Source organism: Marmota marmota, unplaced genomic scaffold (genome assembly GCF_001458135.2).
Source record: "Marmota marmota marmota unplaced genomic scaffold, marMar, whole genome shotgun sequence".
NCBI classification, from domain to species: domain Eukaryota; kingdom Metazoa; phylum Chordata; class Mammalia; order Rodentia; family Sciuridae; genus Marmota; species Marmota marmota.
In genome coordinates, this window is record NW_026000223.1 from 1,562,493 (window position 1) to 1,577,557 (window position 15,065).

At 38.1% G+C, this 15,065-nt stretch overlaps 1 long non-coding RNA gene across 7 annotated transcripts in view; it reads right to left on the bottom strand.

The window, feature by feature from the left end:
- Positions 1-15,065, bottom strand: part of LOC125613195 — a 60,753-nt gene that overhangs the window by 24,259 nt on the left and 21,429 nt on the right. For all 7 annotated transcript variants that reach the window (XR_007343681.1, XR_007343685.1, XR_007343686.1 and 4 more), the window contains 4 exons: positions 11,206-12,320; positions 8,754-8,974; positions 4,793-4,876; positions 1,364-1,415 (listed from right to left, as the gene is read on the bottom strand). This is a non-coding gene — a long non-coding RNA (uncharacterized LOC125613195). The remainder of the gene's footprint in view (positions 1-1,363; positions 1,416-4,792; positions 4,877-8,753; positions 8,975-11,205; positions 12,321-15,065) is intronic.

The window sequence follows — 15,065 nt, forward strand, 5'->3', positions numbered from 1 at the left end:
AGTGATTGGAAGCTCTGTCCCGCCGCGGGCCACTGGGCCTTTTCTATCGGTGGTCACAGTTCCGCCTACCTGGCAGGCGCGGGGGTTGGGGGGCGGCTCTGCCCCTCAGCAGGCCGCTGGGCCTGCTCTGTGGGTGGTCACAGTTCTGTCTACCTTGCCAGGCAGGGGGAGGGGGCGGCTCTGCCTCTCAGCAGGCCGCTGCTCCTCTTCTGCAGGTGGGTCGCAGGCCCGCCTACCTTGCAGGAGTGATTGGAAGCTCTGTCCCGCCACGGGCCACTGGGCCTTTTCTGATGTTGTAGATTTTAAACAACCTCATGCTAGTAAGACTGAGAAACTGAGGCACAGGGAAAGTAATGTACCAGAATATGGAGTGTATCTCTAGCAGCATGATGTAAAATAACTTGTAACATTTGCTGGATTTTCTAAGCATCATTGTCATGACCTTGTTTTTCTTTTGAATTTATTGATGAAAAAATGAACATAAGAAGATTAAAGAAAAAATTCATTTTCCTCTTAGCAAATTTAAATAATCCAACCCCATTTTCAGGAATATTATTTTAAATACCTATTTTTATAATGAAATGCTCCAATTATCTATTTCTTTGAGCCTTCCTACATTAAGTTTGGGTATTAAAAAGTCTTAACTAGATAAGCATCTTTTCTTTTCGTGTGGTGGGATTCTCTCCTCTTCCTGAGAGCAAATAGATCTCATCATTGTTTTTCCTTAATAAAGACTCTGAAGGCTGTCATTTCTAATGCTCAGTTTAAGTGAGCTTTTCTCAATGCCTACAGTTTTAGTGCACAATACTTTTTATTGTTTTCCCAGCTAACCCAAATAAATTAGTGTGGCTGCTCACCTGGTCTACACACTCATTAGAAACCAAATTGGTAAAATGATTTGAATGTTTAGGTCCGTTTCCCTTTACCATAAGTCAAAGGTTCAATTCTTACAGAACCCTCACAAAAGGAGGCAGAGGTGCCATGGCTAGGAGTGAGGTGAGATACCTTGATTTGAATCAGAGCACCACCTAATACTGTGTGAAAGTAAACATGTTCCTTAATCTCTCTGAATAGGTTACCACCACATGTGGAAAATAGCAATAAAACAGCACATCCCATGTCAGGTTGTTGTGAGGATTAAACTTTAAGATTTAAAATTTAAGATTTCAAATAACATTTTAAAACCAAATCTAAGCAAAATTTATCCCACTGGCATTTAATATTTTTAACATTTTAATATTAAAAAACACTAAGAAGCAATTTAGTTTGATAGTTAACAATAAAATACCAACTACAATCATGTCTTTTGTCTCTCATGCAGGGGTGAGCAGTGTCATATCATCTTTGATGTTACCTACATTACCTCAATTGTTGTAGGAGATGGCTTCATTAAAACATTTTTGTATGTGTGTGACCTAAAAAGATACAAACAATAAACTATTATTGAAAGCACAAGTATATAGTTGTCTGTGTTCAGGCTGCTTTATCATAGGCTTAACAGACATTTGTTTCTCAGTTTTGGAGGCTGGGGGTCCAGGCTGCCAGTCCAAGGTGCTGGTGGCAGACACCAGGTTTAGTGAGAGCACTTTTCCCATGTGCAGAAGGCTGTCTTCTTTGACTTGTCTTGCACCCTCACATGGCAGAGAAATGGTGGGAAGGGAGAAAGCTCGCTCTGCTGTTTCTTTTTATAAGAGCACTAATTCCCTTTATAAGGGCTCCACTCTGATGGTCTAAATTACCTCCAGAAGGCACCATCTACTAATTCCACCACATTAGCATTTCAATATCTCAATTTTGGAGGACAAAACAGTCAATAACACTATTATAGACTCTATCATTCATAATTTTAGCAATACTAAGCATTTTTGAAATGTAAAAATCATCTTTATCCTTATTGCCAATCTTAGGAATTTTTATGCAATCTAATTAATTTTAAAATAATAACCAATAGGGTACTTTTGCCAGTATCTTTCCTTAACCCATTTCTGATACCTGCTTTGCCATAGTGAGTCTCCCTCTTTTTTACTGAGATCAAATCTCTAAATTGTAATCTTTAACTTTTAATGATTTTTAATCTCTAAAATATTTTGTTACCTTTACATGTGCTATTTCTCTATGTAGTCATTATACTTTTCTACTCTAACCATTCTCCTCTATGTACCTGTGAGGTAATGATAGGAAGAATTATTTCACAAATACAGGAAATGATTTGAGAAACTTTAAACATGATAAACCCCTAGAATCAGGATTGAGAAGAAATGGAGATACATTGTGGTGAAAGTTCCATCTATTCATACAGAGTAGCTTTCTCCTAGTATGTGGTAGACAGATTCTAGGGTAGTTCCATGGTTCTTAACTCTTGGTATACATCAAGAAAACCAAGTCTCTCCTCTTGGAATATGAGCAGGACCCATGAATATGTTTCTAACCAACAGAATAGGGAAAAGTTGATGGGATATGTGTGATAACATTATATTGGGTTGTTATGACTGTCTTATGAGAAGACTCACTCTCTGATTTGCTCACTTTGAAGAAGCAAGCTGCTCTGTTATAAGAAGTCCATATCACAGGAATCAGGAAACATAGGTCCTCAGTCTGGCAACCCACAACTACTGAAAATTGTTTATACCCATGTGAACAAGAAAATAGAACCTTTTTCTCTGAAACTTCAGATGAGACTAACCAGTCTGACACTTTAATTGTAGTATTTCAGAATACTCAGCTAAGATGTGCTTAGACTCCTTTTGACCCACAGAAACTGTGAAAGAATAAATGTGTTTTTTTAGGATAATGAGTTTGTGGTAATAGAAAATATATTAGTACATTTTCTGTTGCTATAATGAAATAGCTGAGGCTGGATTCTTCATAAATAAAATGAAAGAGGTTTATTTAGCTTACAGTTCTGGATGCTCAAGGCATGGTTCCAGCACTGACTTGGCTCTTGCAAGAGCTCCCTTGGCTATGTCACATGGTGGATATTACCTTGATAGAAGGGTACATGAAAGGTAGAGATCACATAGCAAGACAGGAAGCCAGAGAGCAATTCAGGGGTCAGGCTTACTCTTATTACAATGTTATAAAAACTCATTCAGGATCCTCATAGGAACTACCTCAATCTCTTCTGAGAGCAAAACCCCCTGTAACATAATCAGTTCTCACCAGGTCCCTTCTCTCAAAGCACACTACTTCTTAACTTGGTCATGTTGGGGACCAAACTGCTAACACATGGACCTTTGGTTCAATGAAACCAGATATAAACCATAGCAGAGCAGTAGATAAATAATACAGATATACGTACTGGGAATGGGTTGATACTATAACAAATACCTAAAAAGGTAGGAGTGATTGTAGAACTGCACAGTAGGTGGAGGCTGGCAAAATTTTGAGAGGCATAATATAAAAAGGTTAAATTGCCTACAACAGACTGTCAGTAGAATTCAGTACTTTAAGGTTGGAGATGAGGTTGGGAAGATATTATTGGAAACCGAAGAAAGGGGAATACTTGTTATATAGTGGCAGAAAGCCTAGCAAGCTTGCGTCCTATAATTAGGTGGAAACAAGAAATTATAAATGATATACTAAATTAACTAGCTGAGGATATTTTCAAGGTAGATATTTAATATGCTGCTTGATTTTTCCCCCTCCTGTTCATGTTTAAGATGAGATAAATTGGGAGTAAAATTTCTTAACAAATACAGTCTAGGGCTTAATGTCTTAGGAAACTCTGAGCCTCTCCAGAGGTAAAAGACACTAAATTTGAGAAATGACCCCAATCCTATCACAAATAAAAGCTGTGGAGGAAAATATGAGGGTGTGACTGTACATTTTATTAAACACTTCCAAAATATGAAAGGAGTGAAGTAGAGCTCAGTTGCACAAAGTGCCCTTTCAATAGGTCAAGGTCATGCCTCAAACTTTTTAAAATCAAATTATAGACCCTGTAGGAATCATATATACATTATACTTTTGTATAGTGGAATTAACCTTAGTGAAATTCACAGGAAATCCACAGCATATTTATGTTTTAGTAGAAACCATGGTAACATAGACTGAATGGAGCAGAGAGAGTAAATAATGAAAGAAGTTGCTGGATTCCCCAAATTTTACAGGAAGGATGCAGTTGTTAAAAGCACTCAGCTGAAAAACATGTGCTACTTTACACACACACACACACACACATACACACACATAAAGGACAACTCATAGGGGAGAACAAGAACCCAGAGGGCACAGCTGAGAGCTAAGAAAACTTATCATAGACTTTGAGACCTAGATAGAGAACTCTCAACATTTGTCAGATTGAATTTCAGAATTTCTATGGACCAGTGACTTCTTTGTCCCTTAGAGTTCTACCTTTTTGAGTAGAAACATCTATATGTTTATTATTTTATATTTTTATGCTGCACAGGAGAGGCTCAGACCCTGGGAAACAGATTTGGGATCCCAGGCAGGTGAAGGAAGGTGCTAGGTGGAGCTGGAATAGTAGACATTCTTTATTCAGAGGTGATGGCAGCCCACAGCCTCCAGATCTAGCCCCATTTAACCCCCTGAGCCATTTCCATAGGTCTTTTTTATATACAGGCCAAAGAAGGCACATTACCAATAGATTACATAAGTGGGTGTATGCTCACAAGCAGATGTTTATGACCTTGGGTACATATGGTGAATTAGGGTGTTCATGACACTGGCTTCATACTAAAAGCAGAGCCTGCTGGGAACTTTGGTAAAGGAACCTAATTATAAACGTTTTGGGCCAGCCTGCTTTACAATGCACCCCTTTAGGATTCCTTACCAATCTATGCTTCTGAAGTCTTCTCCAGTGATCCCTTGGTGAGGAGGGCAGAGTCCTGCGTCCACAGGCCACAATAACTATAAGCTGTAACAACATACAACCAAAAGACAAGACCCATCTCTTTGGATTACTAAAAACCATCACCAGTTTAATCCCATATTGAGGTGGCAATAAAAGTCTTTCCCAGCCATTTCCAATTGTCCAAGGACATAATTTGGATGCACCAGGATAGTCTGGCAGAGGAACTCACAGGCACTTCATTCAGTGCATAGTCAGTAGGCAGAAGTGTTTGCTGCTCTGGCATTGGTGTGTGCTCAGTTCACAATGGCATTGGCAAGGACATACCTATAGATGAAAGGACAAAGCCAGCCGTTACAGGGACTAGTTCAGGTAAAACACGCCCATCCGGGACAGGACATGTCAGCTTTGAGTCCAGGGAAAGCACAGTGGCCTCTTGTGGTCACTTCCCTGGGCAGTGATAAAGTGCTCATATAACTAGGTCCTGAAATTCAGCAGGCTCTGTGTGTACCGGGACCAGGTGCTGGAAGCCATCTGTGAACAATACATGAACCAAATTGGCATGGAAGCCACTGGGTAGAAAAGTCTGGTATCTGGGAACACACAGTGGCACTCCTGCTGGTTTGAGATTGCCCAGAACATGTGATACTCTACCTAGCTTTGCTACGTTCAGAGTTGGGGTGATCTGCTGGAGCCACATAGACACATACCCTCTCAGAAATGGGTGTGGCTTGCCAAGATGCCAATCAACTTGTTGACTTCAAGACACCAGGAAAGCAAGACTCCACCCACTGAAAGCTTATCCCTGCCTTTGATGTACTCTCCCTTAAAGAACCCACGGCCATTTTCTAGTCCTTTGATTCCATTTCCTACCAGGGCTAGGACCTATCAGGCGCTGTGCTTTTTAAAACTAATTTCTGGTACTGTCTCTTAATTCTTCACTAATTATTTCAGACTTTCATTTTCTCCGGTGGCTCATCACCTCCTCAGCAGAAAACTACCCTGGCAGTGCGCTGGCAGCCCCACAATAACCAGGAACTAATAATTGGCCACAGAAAAATAACAAATGTGTCCTTTAAAATCTGTGTTCCATCTGTAGAACCCAGCCAAGTCACATGTACCCCCAAGGGCCACTCATTAGTAAACCATGGTGTCACAAGGAGATCACACTCCAAACCCTTTCCCCATGGGGCTAATACAGGGTCATCCATAACAAAAGTCAGGGGGCTTTTATTGTTCAAGGTCATGTCCAATCCACAGTTTGCCCCAGATTCAATCCAGGGGAGCAGGTAAAAGAACATTGCCTTGCTTAAAAAACCCAGACTGAAGTACAACATCCTTTGTCGTCACCTGCACCTGTATTGGGGCTGCTTTGTGGTACAGCAAAGCTTCCATAGGAGCTGGATGCCCTAGTTGGGGATGCTCATTCAGAGTTCTCATGACTGCCTACAAGCACTGTGCCCACCCCTTTAGAGAAGGTGGCTTGACTGCAGTCCTAAGTCCTTGCTTAAGCAGGGCATTATACTTTTCTATTACATCTAGAGCCTATGGGTGACATGGGACATGCAGCTTCCACTGAATCTGTAATTGAGTTGCCCATTGCTGCACATCCTGACCTGTGAAATGAGTACATTGATCACTCTGTATTATGACGGGCTGGCTGTATAAGGCTGTCAACATGGTCAGGGCACAAATCGTCGTACGCTGATTTTCTTAACGACTGGGTCAGGCAAACTGTGGACATATCAACTCCCATCAAGGTAAATATGGTCCCCTCTGAATTCAGTAAAGAGTCAATATAGTTAACCTGCCATTGTATCAAGGGGACATGTCCACCTGGCTATTTGTGGCTCAAGTCATCTGGGATGTGGAGATACCTGAGGATAAACCCCACCTATCTGGTATGCCTCTACCAGGACACTCCAGGTGAAAGGTAGACCCCATTGTTTGACTACATTCCACATAGTTTTCACACCTGCATACTGTAGGTAGAGATGTAACTAAGCTGACAGATTGGTGGGATGTACCCACCCTAACCATTCCACCCTTTTCAAAGAATCTGTTTCATCATTCCCTGGGCTAGTCAGGTGGGCACAGACAATAACATGAACTATAGTCTCCTATTCCTGGTGGCCTAGCTCCCAGAGCTCTTGCCACAGAATCTGTTTCCAATACACAGCACAACTGTCAGTACATATCACTGTAAGTGATGCTTCATTTGCTACTATCATCCAACTCAGCTCACTAGCTACTTTGTCTTGCATTAGTATCAAACCAGACAGTACCTGTTTCTGACTCCATAGCACTGCCACCTACACAGGCAGTTGCCATGGCTGGAGTCATCAGTGTACCAAGCACTGGACAGTATAGGTGCTTTCCCTCCAAAATGTGGACTTGTTTCTGGTTCATCTACTTGGGCAATAGATCCTATCCTTTCTCAAAGTCTCTTGTCCCTGCTATCTCCCAGAATATCTAAATCTCTCAGGTATAACAACAAAGTGACCAGAGGATCTCTGAGCCTCTGTCCCAAGTTAGTTTCCCAAGTCCACCAACTCTGCTTGACAGGCAGATCTTGATGAACTTTGTTACCTGGGCTGGCCCTACTGGTGGCTGCCCATTGGAACCATCAGCTGCTATTTCATCTTCTGTATTACCACTGGCTGGGCTTGCAGGTCTTACTCCTCCTTGAACTTGAACAGCACTATGGGGGAAGCCAAAGAGTTTTCTCAAGGTATGGAGATCTTCCTCCAGCGACCATACTCTTCCTTATTTTGCAACTCCTTCATCTTGGCACTCTCTTGCAAAGCTGCATCAGTTTTTGCTCTTAGAGTTGTAAGAAACACTCATTCTATGGCCCCAACGGCCATACAATGTGGCTCCTTATGCCGTTTCTCTCTCTCATCTGCACCACCATTGCCATCTTTCACTTGGGCTACAGGCCAGTGCCTGGCTTATGCCATACCATTCGCAGTCCACCCTGCTGGGTTCATGTTTGTTTGCAGAGCATCAGAAGTTTAACTCACTTGCCCCATTGCCTTCTGAGTGACACCATTTTGCCAGTGGCAGCTAACTGCCTTCTTTATGCTCATGGGGACCCATCCACCATATCCCAACTCTCCACAGGAATCCATGATAATAGGACCTTGGCAACTGAGTGCTACATACTGCTCAGTGGCCACAGGTCCTTTCTGTCTGCCAGGGTTAATGTATCTCTCCTCTGCAGAATATCCTGTCAACTATGCCAGTTGTCAAGTGGAAGAATATGCAAGACATAGTTGGGATAGTAGACCTCTTTATTCAGAGGTGGTGACATCCCTCAGCCTCTAGCTCCAGCCCCATTTAACACCCTGAACCATTTCTATAGGCCTTTTTTACATGCAGGCCAGACAAAGAAGGGACATTACCAATAGGTTATGTAAGTGGGCACATGCTCACAAGCAAATGTTTATGTCCTTGAGTCCTTATGCTGAATAAGTGTGTTCATGACCTTGGCTACATACTGAAAACAGCCCACCAGAAGCCTCAGTGAGGGAACCTAACTATAGCCATTGTGGACCAGCCTGCCCAACACATGCCTGTTCAATCACTGTATGTTGGGTGTGAGGGGCAGATAAATTCTTTATTGTATCGATTGGTAGATAACTCAGAGAGCTTTCATCAGCCCCTGGACTTGATTTAGATAATGAGATCTCTGAATTTGTGTAGATGCTGTAATGGGGACCTTTAGAGGTGGTGAGCATAATTTGTATAAGGGAAGATGACTCCCTGGGGGTCAGAATGTGGACTGTTGCAGACAGAGTGTGAGGTGTCCTTATGATCCCCTTCTCTCAGTAGTTAAGCCTTTATGTAGCTACTTCCTTTTGAATGTGGGGAGCTGCGACTTGATTCTAACCAAAAGAATAGGGCAAAAGTGCTGGATACATGTGATTCCATGAATACTTACATTATATAAGATTGTAATCTTATCTTGTGAGAAGACTCTCTTCTGCTGGCTTTGAAAACGCACCCTGACATGTGGTAAGGTGTCCATGAAAAGGGCCACATGCAAGAAATTGAGGACAGCCTCTGGCAAACAGTTGACTGGAAACTGAAGCCCTCCGTCCGGCACTTGCAAGGAATCAAACACTAAATACTTCCAAAAATGAGTGACAAATAGATGTTTTCCTATTAGAAAAAATTTTAGTGCATTATAGTTATACACAATAGTGGAGTTCATTTTGACATATTCATAATTTCATATAACATAGTTTTCTCCAATTTAATTCCCAGTATTTCCCCTTTCCCTCCCCACCTCCCTTCTCCTGATCCCCTTCCTCTACTCCTTTGGTCTTTCTTCTATTTGTTTACTTTTTAGTTTCTATATAAAATTGGAATGCATTGCAATATATTCACACATGAACATAGCATATTTTTTCAACCTCATTTCCCTTGTGGAGAATGAAGGTCTTTCTCCACTTGAACCTCAGATGAGAGTACGCCCTTGTTGACACCTTATTTGCAGCCTTACAGAAGACCTAGCTAAGCAGTGTTCAGAATCCTGACCCACAGACATTGTGAATTGATAAATGTATATTTTTTAAGGTACTAAGTTTGGGTTAATCTTGTTGCCTGGCAGTAGATAATTAATGCATAAAATGTACTACACTGCAAGTTCCATGACTGAAAATAATTTTGTCACATACCTAGAAATGTTTGAAACATGTAGGCGTTCAGTAAATATTTATAGGAAAAGAAAGAAGGAAAGGAGGGAAAAAAGACCAGCCACTGGAATACCAGTATGGTGTGGTGCTCATACTATTGATGTGTGATGCGACAGGTTGTGTATAAGGTTGTGCTGGTAAGTTTTTTTTCTGGATTTTTTTGTATAGGTGTCAAACTTATATGGTTATTTATATGCTACATTAAGAGGTTTGCATGTATGTTTCTGGGGCAGTTTGATAACTTCAAAGGTAAAAAAAATGGTGGGGCTATTTCTTGAGATGGGACTGCTATAACTCAATATTATGACATTAGGATATAGAACAGTACTGGCACATTGTGGTGGTGATGCCCATGTGCATTTCATTGTACTCAACCAAGTGTGTGACTCAAGACAACCAATGAACTGCCCTGGGGGACAGTGCTGAGGCCTCTCTGTGCATATGTAAGTGGAAATAAGGTCAGCTGTCCCCTTTTATATTTTCAAGTATTAGATATTGCCTATTTTATCAAGCAGCTTTATTGGTATATAATTTACATACTATATATTTTCTCATTTTGAGTGCATAATTTAATAGTTTTAAAAATAAATTTATAGACTGAAGCAACCATCACTGCAATTCAGCATTAGGATTTTCCAACACCCCATGGAAATCCTTTGTGCCTTCTTGTCATACCTCCTCATTCTCACCCCTGCTCTAGACAACCATTCACTAGTTTACTTGCTGTCTTATAGATTTGCCTTTTCTGGACATTTCCTGTATATGGAAACACAGAGTATGTAGTCTTTTGTGTATGACTATTTTTCAATCAGCCTAATATTTTCTAAGTTCATGTTTGTAACACAAGTCAGTGCTTTATTCCTTTTTATTGATGAATAATGCACCATCATATGGATGCATTACATTTTATTTAGCCATTATAAATTGATGAACATTTGGATTCTTCCAACTTTTTGTTTAATAAAAATAATGTTGCCATAAACATGGCACATATCACCAACAGTCTTTATGTGGACACATTTTCATTTCTCTTGGTTAAATTTCAAAGGATAGAATATTATTACTATATATTACTGGGATATATATATATATATATATATATATATATATATATATATATATATATATTACTAGGTTATATGATACATGCAAATTAAGTTTTGTCACAATATCTTTAGGATAATATTAAAAAAGCTTTCAGGGAGTAACAATGCTCTTTATAAACAGCATTTATTAAAGCTTATTTACCTGATTAGTGTATTTAAAGAAAAAAGTAGAAGACATGCTGCTTATTTTTTACAATATGAAAAAATAAAAATATTTTAAAAGCATACTTTTAAGTTGAAGGGAAACATAGTAGTAACTATTGGCCCATTACTAATGAAGAGTGCAACTATGGATATTAATTTAGAAAACTTATTGTCATGCAACATTATTTACTTAAAGGAATACTTGAAATTATATTGAATGAAATTAATTTTTACAGATTTACATTGTATAAATCCAAGTATCACACATCTCAAAGAATACAAGCCATTTGATAAACTTATGTATGTAATACCTCTAAGTTTAGAAACAAAGCTAATTAGTATAAATTTGTATACAAATAAGGAATTTATATCTATTATTTTAAATGAGAAACTGTGCTCAGATAAAATCCATTGCTTCTATGATAATGAACTCTGAGTGTCTTACCATATTGATTGGCCAGGTGAAAAGAAGTTCATTGATGCAAATGAGAATCATGAGAGCAATCAGTCTCCCAGGAGCAAATATTCCTACAGGATTTATCTGATTAATAAAGTTCTTTAGGAAGTAAATATCTGAAATATTAAAGTAATATTACAAATGTTTGGAATGTCTTATTTATATGACTCTTTTTCTTATTTTAATACTAATTTCCTTATTTGTGGAATTCCAGAACAAAAGACACTTAGTGAAGATTAAAAGTGTAGTTTGAAGGATAAATATAAAAAAGAAAGTAATATATCTATTTAGCTTGTTGTCTTCATAAGTTGGAATAGACTTAAAATGTAACATGATTTAAGATGGATTGGAGAAGCTAATGACTGATCGGTGGTGGGTCTGAGGGAAGGTACATAGGTTGCTGTATACCAGCCCAACGCCTTCGATTGGATACGTGGTGAGCAGCCATATTATCTCTAGAGCTTTCTTCTCGTTCTCTTGCCAAAGATACAATGTTGCACTGCAGAAGGCAGGGTACAACTCAGCGGGAGGTTTCTTATGTTCTAAGCTTAGGGTATGAAAGGCTGGGCTATTCAACAGGCCAAAAGTAAGCGGGTCACAATTCTCTACAATACCAAGCTATTTAAAAAGCCACCTGTTTTTTTTTTTTCAATGTCCAGATGTTATATACACATTTTTCAATGGTAAGAAAACTTAAAAAAAAAAAAAAAAAAAAAAAAAAAAAAAAACCATCATGCACACATAATAGCTTACTTGAGTGTCTAAACTAGGACATTAAATTTGGGGAATTTGTAAGTCAACTTTAGCGTGAAAAATGAAGAGACAAAACAAGGTAGCTAATGCTTTTGGAGTGTTTCCCCTGTGCTAGGCACTATTTTAATTGCTTCATCTATATAAATACATGTAATCTTTACAACAATCCTGTAATGTAGGTAGTTATGGATGTTTCCATTTATTAGAGGAGGAAGCTAAGACACAGGGAGCCAGGTAAAGAAGCCAAGTTCACTTAGCTGGAAAGTGGTTAGGTCAAGACATGAACTCAGGCAGTCTGGCTCCAGAGCCTGTGTTCTGCACCAATTGCCATATCTTCCTCTTTAATAGTCCTGCAGAGCAAGAGATTATGGGACGTGAGATAGACCTATGTGATTACTGCTTTGTTCTCTAAAATATCTACTAAAATATCTAATATTTTCCCTCTTCAAATTGAGAATTTGTAATCATTTGAAAAATAATGAAATTAATACTTAATAATTATAATTAGAAAAAACTGTTTTGAAAGCAGAAACCACTTTTCTGTTTAGTATATCCCGACAAAAAAATGCTTTTTAGAGTAATGATTATTATTCTTTCTAAAGCTGATTCTATCTCAGGGTTTGTGTTAGTGAATGTGTCATGGGCAAATTTTTGTATGTTCTCACTCTGACTTAGGAGTTCACAGTACATTTGAATTCTTGTGTCCTAGGCAATGTCAGAATTGGATCAAATAGTTATTCCTAAGATAAAATGTAATGAGGAAAACAAAAGTTATCATATTTAGACAAAATGACATTTTAAAAGTTCATTTTTTTTTTCATTCTCATTCCTTTGTATTTCATTTGTTTTAGATATACATGACAGAGTGCATTTTGACATAATATACATACATGGAGTACAACTTCCCATTGTTGTGGTTGTACATGATGTGGAAGAGTTCATTTTAAATTAAATATGTTTATATTCATGCTTAGATATTTCTATGATGAGATTTTGATAGAAGGAGCACTACTGTATAAAATATCATAATATATGTCCTTCAGAAAATCCACATGAGATAGAAATCTAGTACTTGATATCACAAAGGTGACAAGATGTTGCCTGGCTGAATGGAAGAATAGCTCCAGGGAGGGGCATGAATCACTTCTGAGATGTGAGTTTATAAACCTCAGAGCACAGCTAGTGCGAGCTGTTGCTTTAATAAGTCTAAGTTAATATGTAAAATGAAATTGCTGTTGGGAGAAATTTTAAATTTTTTTCAGTAAACAAATTGTTTTCAAACATTCTTAAACTGCAGAAAAAGCAACTACTCACCTGCCAAGACTTGATATGTGAATTTTAGATAATTCTTTTCTTTTACTAACCTCATAAGAACCACTATTATGGAGGTCTTTGATTAGTTTGATTTGTCTGAGTCACTTGCAATTTTTTTCTAAAGATTGTCTTTCTCTGAAAATGTCCTGTCACTTAACATTTCCATTCTTTTGGCTGTTCTGTCCTTGGTTACTTCAAGGGGTTTCTCTGAAGTACTGTTCTAATTTATAATGTGTGCGTTTTCTATTCTTATGTGTAATTCTGTGAAAATAAAGCAATTGTTCAGTGGTTCATAATATGAATGCAAAAATATGTCCCCACTGAAGCATTGACATAACTTAATGTACATTCAATGAGATTAAATCGGCCAATAAGGAATATCATTCTTATTTACATTTTGAAAATGATGGTAATGAAGGGCCTTGCTACCTGTTTTATAAATGCAAGCTGCATGCTGATTTAAGCTTTTAAAAATTCTATGAACAGCACAAGCTACTCAATTTTAACTTCTCATTGCTGGGTTCAAGTTCTTATTGCTGAATTCAAGCTTCTTTGGTTAGGGGGAGAATAAAAATAAATACCATAAAGAAAAAAATATAATAATCTAATTTTTCCTGAACTCTCTATAACATGGATCATTAATCTACATCAATATATGGTGAAGATATGTAAGTAGAAAATACAAAGTGCAAATTATGTGCATATCAAGGTAAAGTCTGTGATAATATTTATTTTAAATTCCATAGATCCATTCACTCTTTTGGTTTTATAATTTGTTTGTTTTGTCACTGCCTCTATGATTCTACTTATTTATTTCAAGTTTTAAAATATATATTTCTCCTTTGAGTAAATGTAGGCAACTGATATTTGGATAGAGTTTGAATTATGAGAAATACATAATGATGCTAAAGGAAATACATAAAACTAATGCAGACCAACTTAAATATGATTAGAGTTTAGTGTTAAATAAGCTAAGATGTCTAAGAAAGAGCTGATGGGCTATGAATTAAATTTTGGGTTGTATTCATCATATCTCAGAAATCAACTTTAGACATAAGGTTTCAATACATTTTTATGTAAAACTAAAAATACAGTTATATAATATTTGGTATAATAAAGATACATGTCTTCTCATCTCTTGAGACAACCATCTTGATGGAAAACTCCCCATTTTTACTTATAAGTATGAATAAATGTCACATATAAAGACCAACTATCATTTATTATATACAAAATAGAGAATTCCTTCTTTGACATTTTTTTTTGTTTGGATTTACACAACTAGAGATGACATTTATGAGAAATGAAGTGCACTGAATTCACCTGAGATAGTAAGACTCTATATCTCCATTAACTTGTGAGAGATTTCATCATTCCAAACCTTCTCTGGACAGCCAAGTTATCTTCACTTTCTCTGAACTGACAGGCTCTATGACAATTAATCATGCACTGAGTTAACACATAGTCTGTGTGTTTCAGTGGAGAGGTACTGTCATTGTGGGTCCTTGAGAAACATATTCAGAGGCTATGAGATTTACATGAAGAAGAAAGTTTATTGGGGAATACTTTTGTGAGGAAATGCAAGGAAAACAGGAAGAAGTTGAACCATGATGTAGACCCAACAGAATCCTCACCAGTCCCTCAGGGAGGGAGCCTGACCTGGGCTGAAACAGCTCTCTTTGCCCAAGGGCAATTCCCAAGGAGGGACCAAGGTCAAATACCACTGGCTGTCCAAGCTTTTGGCAGTTGATCAAAAGAGAAAAAAAAAAAAAAAAAAAGAC